Source organism: Globicephala melas, chromosome 17 (genome assembly GCF_963455315.2).
Source record: "Globicephala melas chromosome 17, mGloMel1.2, whole genome shotgun sequence".
In the NCBI taxonomy this organism is placed as follows: Eukaryota; Metazoa; Chordata; class Mammalia; order Artiodactyla; family Delphinidae; genus Globicephala; species Globicephala melas.
Window position 1 is genome coordinate 60,012,967 of NC_083330.1, and position 21,220 is coordinate 60,034,186.

Genomic DNA, 21,220 nt, shown 5'->3' on the forward strand with positions numbered 1-21,220 from the left:
CTCCTCTAACAACAAGACAATTAGGTTGCTAAGCAATTGACTGAATTTTAGGGGTGAAACAGCTGCCCCCAAGTGGCCTTTCTCTGTATCCCAAGAAAGTGTCCATTTCTCACTATCCTCTGATATCTCTAGGACCTAGGATAACTGGTCCCAGCAGGTGCTAATAATTATTTTAGGAACGAATGTTATAGGCTTTAGATACCTACATATGAATAGCTCCTGAGAGCTCTGGATTTAGGGTGGCCCTGTAAAGTCTAGGAATTAGTTATGCACAGTAGGTAAGGAAAAAGTCAATTCCACCAGCACGTGGGGAATGGTAATAAGATAATGAGTGTAGGTAGACTTCATGTAGAAGCCAACTAGCCGGAGTCATTTATTGCTCACTGGATCTTTCAGGGAGGCTTATGAAACAAAACGGAACACGGAGGTGCAAAGGACCCAGCCTTTGACCAATGGCAGGTTAGAAATACATTCATTCATCGACAAGCATCAACTGTGCTAGACGCTGGTCTGCCTCATAGATCCCAGGGACTTGGCTGAGGCTAAGTGAAAGCTTACCTAGCTATAATCTTTATCATTCTGGATCAGTGTTTGCATTCTGGATCGGGATTTTAATACAAGTAGTTCTCTAAAGGATGTTGGACAGTACACAGACCTGGCCTTAAATATCACTGACCTCACTAGGGATCATTCTCTTTCACTTCTCTTTCAATCTCTCAGATTATGTGAAGGGGAGAGCCTTGATTTTGTATGTGTGATTTAACATCTTTCTAACACCTGCTAACATGATCTTTGACAAAGAGAGGGCTTCCTTCAGCCTCGGAACTGTCATTGGAAAGCAGAATTTTCATCTAGCATATAATAACTGCTGTGTTTTACTTTTTTTATATTTAAGGTTACCTTTATTTTATGACAAATAAATTATGGCAAAAATACATTCTATTTTCTGTAGTAATACCTAGATTGCTTTTAAAACAAATTTGAGTTAATAAAAACCTGGGTCATTATTTACAACTGCCAAGATACAGAAGCAACTTAAATGTCCATCAATAGATGAATCGATAAAGAAGATGTGGTGTGTGTGTGTATATATATATATATATAATGAAATACTACTCATCCATAAAAAAGAACGAAATTTTGCCATTTGCAGCAACATGGATAGACTTTGAGGGAGTTATGCTAAGTGAAATAAGTCAGAGAAAGACATATACTGTATGATATCACTTACATGTGGAATCTAAAAAATACAACAAACTAGTGACCATAACAACAAAGAAGCAGACTTGCAGATATACAGAACAGACTAGTGGTTACCAGTGGGGAGACGGAAGAGGGGAGGGGCATGATAGGAGGAGGGGACTATGAGGTACACACTAATAGGTATAAAATAAGCTACAAGAATATACTGTACAAAACCGGAATACAGCCAATGTTTTATAATAACTATAAATGGAGTATAAGCTTTAAAAATCGTGTCTCACTATACTGTACACCTGTAACTTACAATATTGTACATCAACTATACTTCAATAAAATGGGTCCATTTCAAGAAAAATTAAGGAAACAATAATACAGATGGTAATAGTAAAAATAGTGGAAGTGAAATGCAGGTGATTCAAGTCTAGAAAACAGTGTTCAGGTGTTATTTTTTATTAGTATATTTTGAATTGTATGATTCTTTGGACCATCACTTATAAAATAATTACAAATAAAACATCATTTTTTACTTTGTGCTGTGGTATTTTTTTTTCTTTCACTCTCAGGAGTGGCAGATTGTATTTTTCCAAAGATGATTTTATATATGCACAGATACATACATACACACATACATATCTCCTTTTCACTGATTGTGACTTTCATTCCTCCACCGATATTTGGGGTTGATGTTGTCTCCGTTTGAATTCTGACAGGGTTCACGGAGGGCCTGGCCAATGGAGTACAGCAGAATTGATGCTATCTGTGACTTCTGAGGCTACATCAGAAAAGAGACAGAGCTTCTGCCTGGCTCACCCTCTCTGGCACTCACCTTCAGAACCTGGCCACTATATTGTGAGGAAGCTCTGACCACATGAAGAGACCAGGTAGAGGAGTTTTGGCCAATCCCCCAGCTTAAAGTCTCAGCTGACAGCTACCACCAACCCTATCAACTGTCAGACAAATGAGTAACCAAGCTTTAGATGATTCCAGCTACCAGGATTCAAATCTTCCAGCTCAGACTTCCAGATGCTATGATGCAGAGACACACATAATCCACTAGCAATAATGTATAGTTGTCTTCCACCATTAAGTGTTGGGGTAATTTGTTTTGCAACCCTAGTAACTGGAACACTCAGTGAGGATACAATAGTTATGACTGTGCTCCCCGGAGTGCCTTGCACTTAACAGATGCTCTACAGAGCCACAATGAACAAGCGAAGAAATTAATGAAATCATTCTCACTGAGTCTGAGCTCACAGACCTGCCTTACTTTTAATCAGCAGCGAATTTCAAGTCTAGCCCTCGCTGCTCTACCCCGACTGTGTGCTGCTCACGTGGCTCCTGATCAAACTTGTCCGTCTCTCCCTTCCACTCTGCATACTCTAGTCACAGACTGCCAGCCATCTTCCCTCTAATCACTGCATACAACCATATCAATTGCTTTCCTAATTTTGATGAGAAAGAAGGGCCTCTGGCATGGATGGTGCAAATGAGTGCATGCTTTGTTGTTGTTTAGCTTTTTCCCTTTTGCTAGTCATCACTTTTCCCTCGCATGATTAGGAAACCAGAGTTTCAGCTCTTTTAGCTAGGAATGCACTTCCCACCATGTTTCACAAGTCAGCACCTCTGAATCTGCCTCCTTCCTGCTCTAAAATTTTCCTTCAGATTAGCTGAATGAGTTCTTAGCTGACACATCATTGCCCTGAAACCCCTTGCAAGTTTCTCGCAAGTAAAGCTAATCACATCTTTTGAAAACTCCTATAAACCAGTCACAGGAGGCTGTAAATTAGGAAGGGAAAGGCAAGAAGATAAATTGCTTATACCTCAATTTACCAAACTTCCTAGGAGGTCATTCTTTAACTTGCTCATTTCCTAGGAAATGGAACACCCTCAGCTCCAAGACAAGTCTCATCAACTGGAGATTCGGGGGAGATTAATCCAAACACACCAAGTCAACTCAGAATACATCCTCACCAGCTTACCATGTACTCTTGTGTTATAAATTTCCTTTGATTATAAATCCAGGTGTTCCGAGGCTAACAATCCAGGTGTTGCTTTGCTTTGCCTTCACAATATACTCTTACTCAGCAGTAATTTGGTGTTACATGCTTGGACAGCAATAAACACAAAGCTTCAGGTACAGATTTTTAAGACCACATGAACCTACGGGGATCTGCCTCCATGTAAACAGGCATAACAAATACAGTGGGGAGGGATAGATTCCTACCATTAATAAGCCCTGTCTGTCTCTTACTCAGATAGTGATACATGTATCGGCCCCATTTATCAACTGATTCTTAGCTTTGGCTCTAATATGAACTTGTTATTAGTTTGTTACACATTAACTTTTTTTTTATCTGAATAATTATTTTCCTAACATCTTTATTGCAGTATAATTGCTTTACAAAGGTGTGTTAGTTTCTGCTGTATAACAAAGTGAATCAGCCATACATATACATATGTCCCCAGATCCCCTCCCTCTTGCATCTCCCTCCCACCCTCCCTATCCCACCCCTCTAGGTGGTCACAAAGCACCGAGCTGGTCTCCCTGTGCTATGCGGCTGCTTCCCACTAGCTATCTATTTTACATTCGGTAGTGTATGTATGTCCATGCCACTCTCTCACTTTGTCCCGGCTTCCCCTTCCCCCTCCCCGCATCCTCAAGTCCGTTCTCTACGTCTGCGTCTTTATTCCTGTCCTGCCCCTAGGTTCTTCAGAACCATGTTTTCTTTTTTTAGATTCCATACATATGCGTTAGCCTACGGTATGTGTTGTTCTTTCTGACTTACCCCACTCCGTATGACAGTCTCTGGGTCCACCCACCTCACTACCAGGACATGGAAGCCACCTGAGCGTCCATTGACAGACGATGGATAAAGAAGATGCGGCCCATGTACACAGGGGACTATTACTCAGCCATACACACTAACTTGTGAAGAGCCGTCGTGGACTTCAGCTGCCTCAGTGCGTGCTGCCGAGATTCTCTAGTCTCAGAGCAGACTTTTGTTTGTTCCGCCTCAGCTGCTCGCCTAGCAGCCCAGGTCAACCTGTGCTCCTCTCCCTTCTGTCACGATGCCCCCAACCCCAACAGCAACCAGGCTTGGGGAGTGAATGCCATAACCAGGCTCTTTTCTTTCTTTCTTTTTCGTTTTTTAATCGAAGTAGAGTTGATCTACAATGGTGTGCCAATCTCTGCTGTGCAGCAAAGTGACTCAGTCAGCCATAAAAAAAGAACTAAATAACGCCATTTGCAGCAACATGGATGCAACTAGAGAGGATCATACTAAGTGAAGGAAGTCAGCAAGAGAGAGACACCCACCGTATGCTATCACTTATCCGTGGAATCTAAAAGATGGCACAAATGAACCTATGTATAAAGCAGAAACATAACCTGATTTCTGATTTCCACGGGCCATTTGGAACAAGCACGTGTTAAACGCACATCAATCTCTTTATCACATTGTCCCGCTGGGAGGTGCAGAGTTGTCCAGTCTTCGTAGCTCCATAGTGTTACTTCAACTGTCCTCCTTTCCTCTGCCACCCAACACTCATGCCTCTCTCCGCACCCAACGTTAGGTAATTTTCTCGAATGTGCTGCATTTTATTTCTCCCCCACAGAAGGAGCCTAAACCGAAATAACAGTTTGTAAAGCAAAGAGATAGTATTTCATATTCAGTAGAAAATAATAAAAGAAATCTTGCCCAAGGCAAACATCAGAAAAAGCACTTGCCCCATTTCTTTCTCTACACTCAGGCCTGCTACATCATTCTCTGGATTTCCATCCCTGGAGACACTTTTGGTTTGTTCTGCTGCCCCTGAAAGAGGCTGGAGGCAGTTGTTACCTTCCCCATGCATTGTAACACCACGCGGAATTCTAGGCATTTTCTTTCTGAATTGGTCCTGGCCTTTCTATAGACAATCTGAATGTGTATTTCAGATGCCTTCACGTTCTGTTTTTTTTTTTTTTCTTTTAGCATCTTTATTGGAGTATAATTGCTTTACAATGGTGTGTCAGTTGCTGCTGTAAAACAAAGTGAATCAGCTATATGTATACATATATCCCCATATCTCCTCCTTCTTGCATCTCCCTCCCACCCTCCCTATCCCACCCCTCTAGGTGGTCACAAAGCACCGAGCTGATCTCCCTGTGCTATGAGGCTGCTTCCCACTAGCTATCTGTTTTACATTTGGTAGTGTATAGGGGCAGGACAGGAATAAAGACACAGACATAGAGAATGGACTTGAGGACACAGGGAGGGGGAAGGGTAAGCTGGGGAGTGAGGGAGTAGCATTGACATATACACACTTTCTGTTTTACAGAGACCTCACTTTATGCAAAAGACACATTACATTCCTGAGGGAAAAGTTGTTTGCAAATTGCTTTATTTTGCAAGTAATTCCTACTTTAATTTACCCTTATTCAATAATTTCAGCTACATTTTACAGTAACTTCTGATTTGTATTTAACTGGAAAGAGTTCTCAAGTTTTAAGTTCTTTAAGGTAAACCTGAAGCATTTCTGCTAAGTAATAAAAAATGTTTTAAAGAAGTTTGATATTGAAAGAACATATCAATATTACAAAGTGCTTTTAAAGTTAAATTTTATCTTGTAATTCAATTATCCCTTATTTGTTTTGCAATATAAATTCTCTTTTAAATTACTGTGTTTTGATTTATAAGAGAATGCTGAAATTTTAAGTCCCCAGTAGTTGTACAAACTCTTAAGGAGCTAAGCTTACATGAAGCCCAGTGGTTGATTGTGAAAAAATAGAGAAAGCAAAGACTGTTGTTTATTTCCACTGGCAGGACAAAGCAAGCTTTATGGCCAAATATCAGGAAGTGGTAAACATACTTGCAGCATCTCATTATAAGCAAGCATTTGCAAACTCTAAAAATGCTTCTTCCTTCTCTTACCATCTTGCAATGTTTTTTCTTTAGTTCTAGGTCTTCTTTTTATTGGCTTCTATTGTGTCATCTTACTCAAGATTGGAAAAAGGAGGGAAGAGAGGGGAGAGGGGAGAGAAACACACACACAAACAATAACCTATTAATGTATATTTTAGCAGCTTTTATGCTATTTACCAAAAAAAAGGGCCTCTAATTATCAAGAAGGATGGGCTAGTTCACAGAATACTTGGCATTTAATTAAATAATTCTTAAGTACTAATAATGCCCTCTTCTGCGACCTGAACTCTTTCATGGGAAAACTGGTTAGACAAATTTTAAAAGGTATCTCTTCTATTGTATTCTATCCCCAGGGTAGTTTATAACATCCACCTGGTCACTTTTGGGTTCAACCCAAAATATCTTATGATGAATGACACTCTTAAACCTCTTGTCTTCCCAAGAGAGGATATCTCACTGCTAAAAAGTTTCCAGGTAGAAGCTGAACACCTTTCCTCTTGGATGAATGAAAGATTCATTTCTTTCACATTTTCTAACTTTGACCACTGCTTTAATATCACCTGGATCACTTTATGCTTCCTAATTTGTGATGCTGATCTCTTCTGAGCAGTATGACACCTCTGAGTAGCAGTAGTGGCTAAGCAACTTCAGTAATTTTTCCAAGTATACAGTGTGGCACTGATTAGATTCTTCAATTGTTTTCCATACAGCAACTGTTTTAGATCTTTGACTTTCCAGTCTCCTCCACAGGGCATTGTAGCTTGTTAATATTTCCTTCAAAAGGCAGGGTCTTAAATATGATGAATGAAATGTGTTATTAAGCCTAAACCTTCATTATTACTGAGTCATATCATCATTGACTATACAGGACTTAGGGGCAAGTTCTAAAACTTTGTGTTTTCTTTAAATGAATTTCTGTCAAGCTACAGCTCTCTTATCCTGAAGGTAGATTTCTGTGAACCTCAATTTTGCAGGTTTCAATTCGTCATTTGAGATCCTTATTAAACAGGGTACTTGGTTATTCTCCCATATCTGCCCCACCCATGTAAAGAAAAGGTCTCTGAGGTCCTCAATAACTTTAAAGACTGTAACAGCGTTCTGGGATTAAAAGTTTGAGAACCACTGTTTTAAGGCATCATCATGGTGGTGTCATTAAAGGAAAAAAAGACATCTGGCTTGACATAATTGTTTTCCCTTAATTTGTCCATATTGAATTTTTGATGGCTTTTTTCCTTCCTAAATGCTCAGAATCACAGAAACTGAAAGTGTGAAGGAATCTAAATAGTCAGTATGTTCAAGTTTAAACCCAAGGCAAGAGTCCAATCCACTTTAAGACATCTATCCATAAAATGGTGACTAGTAAACCTGGGCCATGATGGATATATCAAGGGTGTGTGTGTGTAAACAACTTGACTTGAATACATAAAAAGCAAATGTCAATCCCTTAACTGAAAATAATGACTACATTTTTCTTTTCTCTTTTTTTTTGAAGCTGCACAAGAGCTAAAGAAATCTAGATCTAGATCTGAGAAAATGATGATCTAGATTCAAGACCCTCCCTGAAAATTTACAGCATTAGAAAATGCATCCTGCAAAACACACCATTATTCCATCGCTATAAGCGTTAGTAGTTTAAAATGGTCCTTTGTGTCAAAGCCAAAGTCAGACTTCCATCATCTTTCTCACTGATTTTTGAGTCCTACTTCTGGAGCAATTCAAGACAAATCTCACTACCCACTGCACTACCCACTGCACAGTCCACACATCACACTGGTGCTGTCCGTGGGATCACGTCTTTTAATTGTATGTCTCTCTCTATTGCCTCCCCAGAGTAAAGAATCAAATATACAACTGATCACTTCACAGTTCCATCTGCAAACCTAGGAAACTTTTCTATTTCAACTTGTCCAAAAATGAGCTCCTGTTCTTCCTCTCAAAACTGTCTTCTAGGGCTTCTCTGGTGGCGCAGTGGTTGAGAGTTCGCCTGCCGATGCAGGGGACACGGGTTCGTGCCCTGGTCCGGGAAGATCCCACATGCCGCAGAGCGGCTGGGCCCGTGAGCCATGGCTGCTGAGCCTGCGCATCCGGAGCCTGTGCTCTGCAACGGGAGAGGCCACAACAGTGAGAGGCCCGCGTACAGCAAAAAAACCCCAAAAAACGTTTAACACAGCCTTAAGCAATCTGAGCACGTAGTATCTTTGATGCCACCTTTACTACTACTCTTTCCTTACTACATGTGCTCCCACTATACCAGCCTTCTTGCTGTTGCTCACAAATGCCAACTATATCCGCTCCTCGTTTTGCCTGAAATGGTCTTCTCCCAGATACCCACACAGCTAATTCCCTCACTTCCTTCCAGCCTTTGTTCAAATACTACCTTTTCAATAAGTCCTATCTTAATCTCCCTAATTAAAAATGCAACATTCTTCCCTCAGGCTTCCAACACTCATTAATTACCTTGTTCCACTGCTTCCTTCTCCATTGTAAGTATCCTCTAACACACTACAGAGCTAACTTATTTTGTCTTTTGTTTATTATCTGTTTCTTTCCACTGGCTTGCAACCTCCACAAGGGCAAGGATCTTTTTTATTTCACGAAGAATCCCACACTTTAGAACAATGCCTGGCACATAGCAACAATAATTTGCTGAAGGAATGAAACAACGGTCTGTCCATCATATATCACGGCTCCTATAGCCTTGAGTGTCAGAAAACTGGTTCAAGTCCCAGCTGTGCTTTTGACATTCACAGGTTGGGAGTAAAACAGGTTTTCCTCCAATTAGATTTCTCTCATATTGAGCCAAAAATGCAGCGACTTTCCAACACTATAATTCTTAGCAAGATAGCTCACATCTCTGATCCTCACTTTTTTTCTTTTTTGAATGACATGAAGAGTGATATAATGAAAGAACTTGGCATTTGGAATCTTGCAGACCTGGACTGAAGGCTGGCTCTGGAGTTCACTAGCACTGTGACCTTGGGAAGGTCACTAAACCTTTCTAAACATGCTCCTCAATATGCTGGAAACAATTCCTATCTTGTCCTTGGTAGAAGGATTAGAAGTAGTTTATCTAAATGCTTAAAAGTGCCTGCCACATAGATGTGCTCAGGAAGAGTTATCTCCACATCCCTTGAATGGCATCAGTACACTCTCCTGCTGGATTCCCAAGCCTGATTTGGGGAAGCAATAGTGCAGTGAACACAGACAGTCCTCGGAGTCCAGCTGACTTGAGCTGAGTTACAGGCATTGTGAGATGGTGTTAGGTGTACTGAGCTAAGACCTGAAGAAAAATAGCTGATAGGAAAGGAGAAGGATGAAAAGGCACTAGTGGAAAAGGTAGGTATAGGAGCGGGGAGAGAGTGAGAACATGTAGAAAAAGGAAAGAAAAAAAGATGGAAAAACAAAGATACCAAATTAGGAGACACAAGGCAATGGTCCTCCTTATTCAGGCCGGCTTTGCTGCAACTACACAAATATCACCTCATGTCTTCCAACAATAGGTTGTGCCAGTGGTTTTTCTCGGACTCGGAGTCAGCTCTTTCTTGTCTCCAGGACAGTCAGGCACAAAGTGTCCTAATTCCACACCAAAGATATGGCCCAGATCCCCCAGGCACCTAACTATTTATAAAGGTGCACATCTAGATGTGTGGACTCTACCACTTACAAGCTGTGAAGCAGATGCTCGCATGGAATGCTGGTTAGGATCTGCTGCATCCCAAATGTGCGCTACTGGGTATCAGGGCTTCTAACAATAAAACCTCATGGAGGGAATAAACAGACATGCGCAGGCAGTCAAGAGGAAACAAGATGCCTCTGGCATCCCAGATGGCTCTGGTTCCCAAGGCCTGCCTTTCTTATCAGCCCAGATTGTGGCACCTGTCAAGTGGAACATGAAGGGACAGGATCACACTGTACTGTGTGCCTGCTCATGGTACAGTGGGAAAACCCATCACTCATCCACCCAGATAAGCACAGCCTACAGGGGAGATGCTATGCCTGCGAGGCGCCAAGGCACATGTACACTCGGAGCACGTACCCCTGCGTGAGTGCTGAATGGACAAAAGCAAAACTGAAAGCAAACAGGAACGAGAAAATTGGTTGTTGATCATCATTTCATAAGTTTACAAAAATTCCTTTGGAACAACAATGTGGTAGATTGATAACAAAAATGTCCTCAGTGCAAAAAAACAAGAAAAAGAAAAAAAAATGACCCTTTGCAATATGACCTCAGGTCATTAGGTCACAAGGTAGCATCTATTTCTCCATCTCTTGAGTCTAGGGGAGGGAGAGAAAGGAGCTTGTGGCTTGCTTTGATCAAAAGAACAAGGCAGATGTAAACACTGCCATATTTAAAAAGGATAACCAACAAGGACCTACTGTAGAGCACGGGGAACTCTGCTCGGTATTACGTGGCAGCCTGGATGGGAGGGGAGTCTGGACACATGTATACATATGGCTGAGTTGCTTTGCTGTGCACCTGAAACTATCACAACATTGTTAATCGGATATACTCCAATATAAAATAAAAAGTAAAAAAAAAAAATAACAAGGCAGAGGTGATGATGGGCCAGGTCCAGAGGCCCTCCGTGCTTAGACATTCTTCTTGCTCCCCTGAAATTGCTAGGAGAACAGGCCTGGTGAAGTTGGAGCAAATCAGGCTTCGGAATGTGGCAGGGGAGGATTAATGCCATTCTAGACATAATATTAGGTACATTTCTGTAACAGCATATGGGAAGAATTGTTTTAAGTACTTTAGATAAATTGTCTTTAACCTTCCCAACAATCTACAATCCTCCCAACAATCTACAAAGTAGTTTTTATTTTCAGTTTATAGAGAAACAGGCTTAGAGGGGTAAAGTAACTCATCCAAGGTCACACTGCTAGTGAACTCAAACTCCATGCTTACTCCATGCTATCACTCTGGCCTGATGGACACAGGGGAAAAACATGGATCATGATATCACTTTGGCTTGACGGATGTAGGGAAAAAAAGATGTGACTTATCTTACTGAGGTTCTCAGTGCTAGACTTCTGTGATTGAATCAATGAAGGTAAATCTGATCAAAACCAACTCTGCCTTTGTCATAAGCTGGGTATGCCAAGCTTAGATCTGGGATCAGCCCCAGTCATGAGACCTCTAGTCCAGGGCTCTTTCCATCCTCCTTATTATGGAAGGAGGCACATATTTTGCACTGTACAGTGGGGCAATGCTCATCTCTGCCTCTCAACTACATGACCAATAAAATGTGAATAAAAACATCTCTCCCCATCTTACAAAGTTGTTGTGAAGATCAAATAAAATAATCAAAAGGCTGAGTTTTCACGTTGGATGATTTTACAGAAAAAGAGAGGGCCGACGGGTCTTAGGGAAATTGAGGGTACCATGCTATTGGGACTCAGGAGAAAACAAAAGCACTAAGAAAATGCTGCTGCAACTGTATTTAGCAGGGACAGGATGGGGACTTGGGATTGGAGAGCCTAAAAACTCTAGAATCTGGTAGGGTAGGGGCCAGTCTATGTAAAGCTTCTAATACTAGTGTTATTGGCTTTAAAATTCAAGCCTACATAAAGGATAGTCATTCTCCAGGTCCACGACTTCTCGGTGGCAAAATAATTTGTCTGTATATTCAACTGAGCCACATGACAACTTAATTCAGTGGGGGCTGTTATGGACTAAGTGTTTGTGTCCCCCAAAATACCTGTGCTAGGGCCTAACCCTCAATGTTACTATATTTGGAGGCAGAGATTTTATGGAAGTAATTAAGGTTAAATGAGGTCATAAAGTGGGGTCCTGATCCCATAGGATTACTGTCCTTGTAGAACAAGAGACAACAGAGAGCTCTTTGTATCTCTCTCCACAGGATGTGGACACAGCAAGAAGGTGGCCGTCTCCAAGCCAGGAAGAGAGCGCTCACCAGAATCTGCATGCTGGGACCCCGATCTTGAACTTCCAGCCCCCAGAACTGTGACAAAATCAATTTCTGTTATTTGAGCTACACAGTTTGATGGTTTTTTGTTATGGCAGTTCAAGCTGACTAATAGAAGGGCAAACTTTAATTCAGATAAATGGGTCAGGTGGACAAAATAGTGTGACAATTGAAGATTGATAGAGCTTTGAAAATCTTACTATTTACATATAATAGGGAAGAGAATAAAATGGAGGTAAGATGCATTATATGATAAAAGCAAAAACATTTCCTTATATATTTACATATTCTTTTAAAAAACTTATTCATACAACTAAAGAAAATTTTACCAGGATTTATCTCATTAACACAATTACTTTTATCTTTATAAACTATTCTTCCAGAATCCATGTCCATGCACGTGTTTTTAAGGCCACATTCCCCTCTGAACAAAAAATTATGCACGTTTACTTGCTTACCAATTTAGGTCATTCTTATACTTCTATAGTCATACTGTCTATTTGTAACCTTCTTGTTGCTATCAAGGAAAGCATGCACATGTTTTTTTAAAAAGTTATACAAAAGAGCTTATAGTGAAAAATACAAGTTCCATCTCTTCTCCCTGGAAACTATTATTTCTTCAAAGTTGAACACATACACAGTCTAACTCAAATACCTCCCTTCTCCAACCCCAGTTGCAATTTCCAGGGCCAACCTCTTAATGGTTCCTCTTTCAGTCTCTTTAATTCATCAGACTTAGAGAATTACCTGTGGACACCCCGATGAGAAAGATGAGGAATTAGCACACACAATGCTGCCCTTTCTCCTTCATTTTCCTTGGTTTGCTCTTTGTATTATTAACTTTATCTCTTAATTAGTTATCTTTGTAGCCTTAATATACTTAAATATAGATTTCCCAAATAAGCTCCTTTTAATTTTTTTCTATGGCTGTTAATTTCCTTCTTACATTTTCAACTCTTGTTCATCCCCTTCCAAGTCCCCCTTTGTCATCTATAGGATTATTTTTATACTGTCATGCTTAACAGCGCATATTCTGCCCTACAACCTCTATTTGATCTGCTATATTATGACTGCAGATTGATTCAAAGTTAAAAAAAAACAGTAACCAGCATTTACCTTATTATGACTGTGTAAGTACTGTTCAAATGTTGAGCCAGTTAGTCTGGTATGAATTATTTTTTCTTGTATCATATTCTCAGCAGTCCAATGTCATATCTGCTGAAAATCTCAAAGAAGTTTCCCAACATGGAAACGAAACAGACTTTCTTCTCTTACGTGCCAGCAGTTGCTTAAGTTCATTCCACAATTTAGCACGCTGTTCCTACATACCATCTGTATTTTCATCAACATTGCGGTCAATAAACTATGGCCTCTTGGACAAACTCCAGCGCACTACTACCTACTTCTGTGTGGTCCACAATCTAATTAATCATGGTTTTTATATATAAATGGTTGAAAAAACCCCCAAAAGAATAGTACTATGTTACGATGGGTAAAAGTTAAGTAAAAATCAAACTTCAGTATTCATGAAATTATCCTGGAACATGGCTACGCCCATCTGCCTCCATGCTACAAAGTCGGAGAGAATGATTTTGACAGAGACTGAATGGCTTGCAAAGCTGAGAATATTTACTACCTGGTTCTTCATGAAAAAGTTTGCCAACCCTTGTTATAAACGGTGAGAGATTTTTCTTCAATTTCATCTGCACAATCATCTACTAAATTTTAAAATTTATTTCAAAAATTGCATTTTAATTCCAACTGGCTGCCTTATTCTCTAATGTGTTCTTTTTTCCGAAGCTTCCAGGACTTTTTCTTTTTATTAATTTTATTTTTTTGGTGGTATGCGGCCCTCTCACTGCTGTGGCCTCTCCTGCCGCGGAGCACAGGCCCTGGACGCGCAGGCCCAGCAGCCATGGCCCACGGGCCCAGCTGCTCCGTGGCATGTGGGATCCTCCCGGACTGGGGCACGAACCCGTGTCCCCTGCACCAGCAGGCAGATTCTCAACCACTGCGCCACCAGGGAAGCCCTCAGGACATTTTTTATAAAAAACATCTTTACTGGAGTATAATTGCTTTACAATGGTGTGTTACTTTCTGCTGTAACAGCAGGAACAAAGGAAATCAGCTATATGTATACATATATCCCCATATCCCCCCGCTCTTGCATCTCCCTCCCACCCCTCTAGGTGGTCACAAAGCACCGAGCTGATCTCCCTGTGCTATGTCGCTGCTTCCCACTAGCTATCTATTTTACATTTGGTAATGTACATACGTCAATCCTACTCTCTCACTTCGTCCCAGTTTACACTTCCCCCGCCCCGTGTCCTCAAGTCCATTCTCTCTAAGTCTGCGTCTTTATTCCTGTCCTGCCCCTAGGATCATCAGAACCATTTTTTTTTTAGATTCCATATATATGTGTTAGCATATGGTATTTCTTTTTCTCTTTCTAACTTACTTCACTCTGTATGACAGAATCTAGGTCCATCCACCTCACTAAAAATAGCACAATTTCGTTTCTTTTTATGGCTGAGGAATATTCCATTGTCTATATGTGCCACATCTTCTTTATCCATTCATCTCTCGATGGACACTTAGGTTGCTTCCCTGTCCTGGCTATTGTAAATAGAGCTGCAATGAACGTTGTGGTACGTGACACTTTTTGAATTATGGTCTGCTCAGGGTATATGCCCAGTAGTGGGATTGCTGGGTCACATGGTAGTTCTATTTTTAGTTTTTTAAGGAACCTCCATACTGTTCTCCATAGTGGCTGTATTAATTTACATTCCCACCAACTGCACAAGAGGGTTCCCTTTTCTCCACACCCTCTCCAGCATTTATTGTTTGCAGATTTTTTGATGATGGCCATTCTGACTGGTGTGAGGTGATACCTCATTGTAGTTTTGATTTGCATTTCTCTAATGATTAGTGATGTTGAGCATCCTTTCACTTGTTTGTTGGCAATCTGTATATGTTCTTTGGAGAAATGTCTATTTAGGTCTTCTGCCCATTTTTGGATTGGGTTGTTTGTTTTTTTGATATTGAACTGCATGAGCTGCTTGTATATTTGGAGAATAATCCTTTGTCAGTTGCTTCATCTGCAAATATTTTCTCCCATTCTGAGGGCTGTCTTTTCATCTTCTTTATGGTTTCCTTTGCTGTGCAAAAGCTTTTAAGCTTCATTAGGTCCCATTTGTTTATTTTTGTTTTTATTTCCATTTCTCTACAGGGTAGGTCAAAAAGGATCTTGCTGTGATTTATGTCATAGAGTGTTATGCCTATGTTTTCCTCTAAGAGTTTGATAGTGTCTGGCCTTACATTAGGTCTTTAATCCATTTTGAGTTTATTTTTGTATATGGTGTTAGGGAGTGTTCTAATTTCATTTTTACATGTAGCTGTCCAGTTTTCCAAGCACCACTTATTGAAGAGGCTGTCTTTTCTCCACTGTATATTCTTGCCTCCTTTATGAAAGATAAGGTGACCATATGTGCGTGGGTTAATCTCTGGGCTTGGTATCCTGCTCCACTGATCTATATTTCTGTTTTTGTGCCAGTACCATACTGTTTTGATTACTGTAGCTCTGTAATATAGCCTGAAGTCAGGGAGCCTGATTCCTCCAGCTCCATTTTTCTTTCTCAAGATTGCTTTGGCTATTTGGGGTCTTTTGTGTTTCCATACAAATTGTGACATTTTTTGTTCTAGTTCTGTGAAAAATGCCATTGGTAGCTTGATAGAGATTGCACTGAATCTGTAGATTGCTTTGGGTAGTATAGTCATTTTCACAGTGTTGATTCTTCCAATCCAAGAAAATGGTATATCTCTCCATTTGTTTGTATCATCCTTAATTTCTTTCATCAGTGTCTTATAGTTTTCTGCATACAGGTCTTTTGTCTCCTTAGGTAGGTTTATTCCTAGATATTTTATTCTTTTTATTTCAATGGTAAATGGGAGTGTTTCCTCAATTTCTTTTTCGAATTTTTCATCATTAGTGTACAGGAATGCAAGAGATTTCTTGCATTAATTTTGTATCCTGCTATTTACCAAATTCATTGATTAGTTCTAATAGTTTTCTGGTAGCATCTTTAGGATTCTCTGTGTATAGTATCATGTCAACTGCAAACAGTGACAGCTTTACTTCTTCTTTTCCGATTTGGATTCCGTTTATTTCTTTTCCTTCTCTGATTGCTGTGGCTAAAGCTTCCAAAACTATGTTGAATAAGAGTGGTGAGGGTGGACAACCTTGTCTTGTGCTTGATTTTAGAGGAGATGGTTTCAGTTTTTCACCATTGAGAACAATGTTGGCTGTGGGTTTGTCATATATGGCCATTATCATGTTCACGTAAGTTCCCTCGATGCCTCCTTTCTGGAGGGATTTTATCATAAATGGGTGTTGAATTTTGTCGAAAGCTTTCTCTGCATCTATTGAGATTATCATATGGTTTTCCTCCTTCAGTTGGTTTATATGGTGTATCACATTTATTGATTTGTGTATATTGAAGAATCCTTGCATTCCTGGGATAAAACCCACTTGATCATGGTGTATGATCCTTTCAATGTGCTGTTGGATTCTGTTTGCTAGTATTTTGTTGAGGATTTTTGCACCTATATTCATCAGTGATATTGGCCTGTAGTTTTCTTCCTTTGTGACATCTCTGTCTGGTTTTGGTAGCAGGGTGATGGTGGCCTCGTAGAATGAGTTTGAGAGTGTTCCTCCCTCTGCTATATTTTGGAAGAGTTTGAGAAGGATAGGTGTTAGCTCTTCTCTAAATGTTTGATAGAATTCGCCTGTGAAGTCATCTGGTCCTGGGCTTTTGTTTGTTGGAAGATTTTAAATCACCATTTCAATTTCAGTGCTTCTGACTGACCTGTTTATATTTTCTATTTCTTCCTGCTTCAGTCTTGGAAGGTTGTGCTTTTCTAAGAATTTGTCCATTTCTTTCAGGTGGCCATTTTATTGGCATTTAGGTGCTTGTAGTCATCTCTCATCATCCTTTGTATTTCTGCAGTGTCAGTTGTTACTTCTTTTTCATTTCTAATTCTGTTGATTAGAGTCTTCTCCCTTTTTTTCTTGATGTGTCTGGCTAGGGATTTATCAATTTTGTTTATATTCTCAAAGAACCAGCTTTTAGTTTTATTGATCTTTGCTATTGTTTCCTTCATTTCTTTTTCATTTATTTCTGATCTGACCTTTACGATTTCTTTCCTTTGGTTAACTTCGGGGTTTTCTTTTTTTGTTGTTGTTGTTCTTCTTTTCTAATTGCTTTAGGTGTATAGTTAGGTTGTTTATTTGAGATATTTCTTGTTTCTTGAGGTAGGATTGTATTGCTATAAACTTCCCTCTTAGAACTGCTTTTGCTGCATACCATAGGTTTTGGGTAATTGTGTTTCCACTGTCATTTGTTTCTAGGTATTTTTTGATTTCCTCTTTGATTTCTTCAGTGATCTCTTGGTTATTTAGTAGCATATGGTTTTGCCTCCATTTGTTTGTATTTTTTACAGGTTTTTTTTCCCCTGTAATTGATATCTAGTCTCATAGCATTGTGGTCAGAAGAGATACTTGATACAATTTCAATTTTCTTAAATTTACCAAGGCTTTATTTGTGACCCAAGATGTGATCTATCATGAAAAATGTTCCATGAACACTTGAGAAGAAAGTGTATTCTGTTGCTTTTGGATGGAATGTCCTAAAAATATCAATTAAATCCATTTTGTTTAATGTGTCATTTAAAGCTTGTGTTTCCTTATTTCTTTTCATTTTGGATGATCTGTCCATTGGTGAAAGTGGGGTGTTAAGTACCCTACTATGACTGTGTTACTGTCATTTCCCCTTTTATGGCTATTAGCATTTACCTTATGTATTGAGGTGCTCCTATGTTGGGTGCATAAATATTTACAATTGTTATATCTTCTTCTTGGATTGATCCCTTGATCATTATGTAGTGTCCTTCTTTGTATCTTGTAATAGTCTTTATTTTAAAGTCTATTTTGTCTGATACGAGAATTGCTACTCCAGCTTTGTTGTTGTTGTTGTTGCGGTATGTGGGCCTCTCATGTTGTGGCCTCTCCTGTTGTGGAGCACAGGCTCTGGACGCGCAGCCTCTGCGGCCGTGGCTCACAGGCCCAGCCGCTCCGCAGCATGTGGGATCCTCCCAGACCAGGTCACGAACCCGTGTCCCCTGCATCGGCAGGTGGACTCTCAACCACTGCGCCACCAGGGAAGTCCCAGTTTTCTGATTTCCATTGGCATGGAATACCTTTTTCATCCCCTCACATACATTCTGTATGAGTCCCTAGGTCTGAAGTGGGTCTCTTGTAGAAAGCATATGTATGGGTCTTGTTTTTGTATCCATTCAGCCAGTCTATCTGGTTGGAACATTTAATCCATTTACATTTAAGGTAATTATCAATATGTATGTTCCTATTACCATTTTCTTAATTGTTTTGGGTTTGTTTTTGTAGGTCTTTTCCTTCTCTTGTGTTTCCTGCCTAGAGAAGTTCTTTTAGCATTTGTTGTAAAGCTGGTTTGGTGGTGCTGAATTCTCTTAGCTTTTGCTTGTCTGTAAGTGTTTTAATTTCTCCGTCGAATCTGAATGAGATCCTGCTGGGTACAGTAATCTTGGCTGTAGGTTTTTCCCTTCCATCCCTTTAAATATGTCCTGCCACACCCTTCTGGCTTGCAGAGTTTCTGCTGAAAGATCAGCTGTTAACCTTATGGGGATTCCCTTGTATGTTATTTGTTGCTTTTCCCTTGCTTTTTTTTTTTTTTTTTTTTTTTGCGGTACGCAGGCTTCTCACTGTTGTGGCCTCTCCCGTTGCTGAGCACAGGCTCCGGATGCGCAGGCTCAGCGGCCATGGCTTATAGGCCCAGCCACTCCGTGGCATGTGGGATCTTCCCGGACCGGGGCATGAACCCGTGTCCCCTGCATCGGCAGGCGGACTCTCAACCACTGCGCCACCAGGGAAGTCCCCTTGCTGCTTTTAATATTTTTTCTTTGTAATTTTTGAGAGTTTGATTAGTATGTTTCTCCTTGGATTTATCCTGTATGGGACTCTCTGTGCTTCCTGGACTTGAGTGACTATTTCTTTACGCATGTTAGGGAAGTTTTTAACTACAATGTCTTCAAATATTTTCTCAGACCCTTTCTTTTTCTCTTCTTCTTCTGGGACCCCTATAATTTGAATGTTGGTACATTTAATGTTGTCCCAGAGGTCTCTGGGACTGTCCTCAATTGTTTTCATTCTTTATTCTGCTCTGCGGTAGTTATTTCCACTATTTTACCTTCCAGGTCACTTATCCATTCCTCTGCCTCAGTTATTCTGCTATTGATTCCTTCTAGAGAACTTTTAATCTCATTTACTGTGTTGTTCATCATTGTTTGTTTGATCTTTAGTTCTTCTAGGTCCTTGTTAAACATTTCTTGTATTTTCTGCATTCTATTTCTAAGATTTTGGATCATCTTTACTATCATTACTCTGAATTCGTTTTCAGGTAGACTGCCTATTTCCTCTTCATTTCTTTGGTCTGGTGGGTTTTTACCTTGCTCCTTCCTCTGCTGTGTATTTCTCTGTCTTCTCATTTTGCTTAACTTACTGTGTTTGGGGTCTCCTTTTCACAGGCTGCAGGTTCGTAGTTCCCGTTTTTTTTTTTTTGGTGTCTCTCCCAGTGGGTAGGGTTGGTTCAGTGCCTTGTGTAGGCTTCCTAGTGGACAGGACTGATGCCTGTGTTCTGGTGGGTGGGGCTGGATCTTGTCTTTCTGGTGGGCAGGTCTGCATCTGGTGGTGTGTTTTGGGGTGTCTGTGAACTTAGTATGATTTTAGGCAGCCTCTCTGCTAATGGGTGGGGTTGTGTCCTTGTCTTGGTAGTTGTTTGGCATGGGGTGTCCAGCACTGGAGATTGCTGGACGTTGGGTAGAGCTGGGTCTTAGTGCTGAGATGGAGATGTATAGGAGAGCTCTCACCAACTGATGTTATATGGGGCCAGGAGGTCTCTGGTAGTCCAATGTCCTCAACTTGGCTCTTCCACCTCAGAGGCTCAGGCTTGATACTAGGCCAGAGCACCAAGACCCTGTCAGCCACACAGCTGTTTTGGCATCAGTGGTCCTGGTCCTGCCCCTGCCCCTGCCCCTGCTCAGCCTCTGGGCCTGTGCCCGGTCCCGCAACACCGGGCCACGTGCCCCTGGGAACAGGCACCCCACAGTGACTCCTGAGTGGGGAAGTGGAGGGGGGATGAGCCATCAATGAGGATGGGGTTTCCTTGATAGGTGGTACAAGCCAGACTCCTTGTGAACAAGTCTGGGACCAGAGGCCTCTGGCCTCCGCCACACCCCGGTCAGGACTTTTTAAAAAAATGAATGCATTTTTATAGGGATGCAATATGTTTTTGAGTATCTTTGAAGACACTAAAAGAATTTTTTAAAAGGAGGGTTTTTATTATTCAAAAGTTTCTTTGTACATATTTGACTTTATCTGTAGATTTCCTGCAAATATCTGGTTTATATCTTTATCTCTTAATTAAAAAAAAAATGAGGCAATGGAGACAAGGGAGGGATTTCTGTGCATGTGCACTGGGCTTGACGCCTGAGTAGGCTATTACTCAAAATGCTCCTCAAATGCCAAAACGAAGATGACCTCACTCTGGAGTGCTAATACCCACAAAATAAGCTCCAATTCATCCTAGACACATAAAAAATTAACTTTTAAGAGACAGACTATTTTTTTGGTTGAGGCATAAACATCTGGCCATTGGGCTTTCTTTCTGCAAGCAGGAATGGGCAAGGAAAAGACTGTTTGATGGAAACTGCTTTACTGATTCCCCATTTTATGTCCTGTTTTCCACTCCTGTCCCCCAGTCTAGAACCTCTTTGAGATTTTACAGTGAAACTCATTGGCCTCTCTTCCCCTTTCCTTTCTCATTGTTACTGCCATCTAATGTTTATATTCCCATACTATTATCTTTAAATGGTATTCAGCAGGAAGAGGACATAGACATCTGTGCTTAGTTTGTGATCAGTATGGACGATTGACAAATTTACTTATTTTTAAAAATAGTTATCATGATAATATTGTATATATACAAAAGAATATACATCCGCATATAGGCACACACAGTAGTGTGCCACTGAAAATCTAATAATTTAATCATTCCTCCATTAATAGACAAGCTATATTGTTTGCCTTTTTTGCCACAA

The 21,220-nt window shown here is 40.4% G+C and overlaps 1 protein-coding gene across 5 annotated transcripts in view; it reads right to left on the bottom strand.

Annotated features, from left to right (window-relative positions):
- Nucleotides 1–21,220, bottom strand: part of SAMD12 (sterile alpha motif domain containing 12) — a 463,668-nt gene that overhangs the window by 279,930 nt on the left and 162,518 nt on the right. The window lies entirely within an intron of this gene.